Genomic DNA, 1,636 nt, shown 5'->3' with positions numbered 1-1,636 from the left:
GGGGTGATCAAGTCCATCGGATCCCTCTTGAAGGAGAACGGCACCAGCTCCCATTGCACTAGCATCAACCTCAAGTGTAAAAGTCTGATCGAAGTTCGGAGCCGCAAGCACCGGAGAACTGCAGAGCAACGCCTTAGCGTTTTGAAAGGCAGCCTCACATTCAACAGACCATACAAAATTGGTGGTGTTACGAAGTAGATTCGTAAGGGGCAACACAACGTCAGAGAAATTTCGACAAAAACTACGATAGTAGCCGGCCATCCCCAGAAACCGCCGCACCTCGCGCTTGGTCTTGGGAGTCGGGAACTCTACAATGGCCTGAATCTTAGCCTCAACAGGGCGGACCTGCCCTTGGCCAACTTGTTTGCCTAAGTAAGTTACGGTGCCTTTTCCAAACTCACACTTGGCCAAGTTCAAGGTCAGCGAGGCATCACCGAGCCGATGGAACACAGTGTGGATAAGCTCGAGGTGACTGGACCAAGAGGACGAGTGTAAAACGATGTCATCTAGGTACACCTCACAATTCTGTATGCCAGCTAAAACTTTATTCATCAGGCGTTGGAAACTGGCTGGAGCATTGCGAAGTCCAAACGCCATAACGGAATATTGCATGAAACATTCGGGGGTCACGAATGCAGAGATTTCGGCAGCACGAGGTGTCAAGGGGACTTGCCAATACCCCTTTAGCAAGTCAAGCTTAGTGACAACATGTGCTGAACCTACTCTATCCACGCAATCCTCCATGCGTGGGAGTGGAAACGAGTCAGGCTTAGTCACTGCATTCACTTTTCTGTAATCCGTACAGAAACGAAAAGTCGAGTCGGGTTTCGGAACTAAGATACACGGAGAGCTCCATGAGCTAGAGCTGGGACCCGCTAACCCGTGATCGACGAGATACTGAACTTCAGACCTCATAACCTCTCTCTTGGTCGGATTTACCCGATAAGCGTGTTGCTTGATGGGGAGATGATCACCCACATCAATGTCGTGACTGAGGACGTGAGTACGAGAGGGAACATCAGAAAATAACACCGGAAAAGACTCTATCAGCTTCTGGACGTCCCCAGCACGAGAATCTGACAAATGAGAGAGAAAAGTACCCAAGATCTTCAAATTTTCTGAGTTCTGAAGACGTGGGGAAGACACCGGAACATCACGAAAAGTCAGGCCATCCTCCTCCGGAGAATAGCGCAAGACAGCAGGAGTAACAAAAGCAACAGGTACAGGACGCTCTCCCGCCTCCGTCTCAGACTGTCTAGAGACATAACGCTTCAACATGTTGATGTGGCACAACCGAGTCTTACGCCTCCTTTCAGGCGTACGAATGATGTAATTTGTCTCACTGAGTTTGGACTCTACGTCATAGGGCCCTGAAAACTTTGCCTGTAACGCGGAACCCATCACAGGCAACAACACCAAGACTTTGTCGCCAGCCTGGAAGGACCGAGGAACAGATTTGCGATCAAACCGAGTCTTCATCTTTGACTGGGCCGAAGACAAAGCTTTTTGAGCACATGCACAAGCATGGTGCAGGCGCTCCCGGAACGAACTGACATAGTCAAGAATGTTCTTCTGCGGGTGAGTAGTGGTCTCACACCCCAACTTCTCACGCAGCAGTTTCAACGGACCTCTAACA

The sequence above is a fragment of the Clupea harengus genome, unplaced genomic scaffold (genome assembly GCF_900700415.2).
Source record: "Clupea harengus unplaced genomic scaffold, Ch_v2.0.2, whole genome shotgun sequence".
In the NCBI taxonomy this organism is placed as follows: domain Eukaryota; kingdom Metazoa; phylum Chordata; class Actinopteri; order Clupeiformes; family Clupeidae; genus Clupea; species Clupea harengus.
This window is presented reverse-complemented; position numbering follows the sequence as displayed.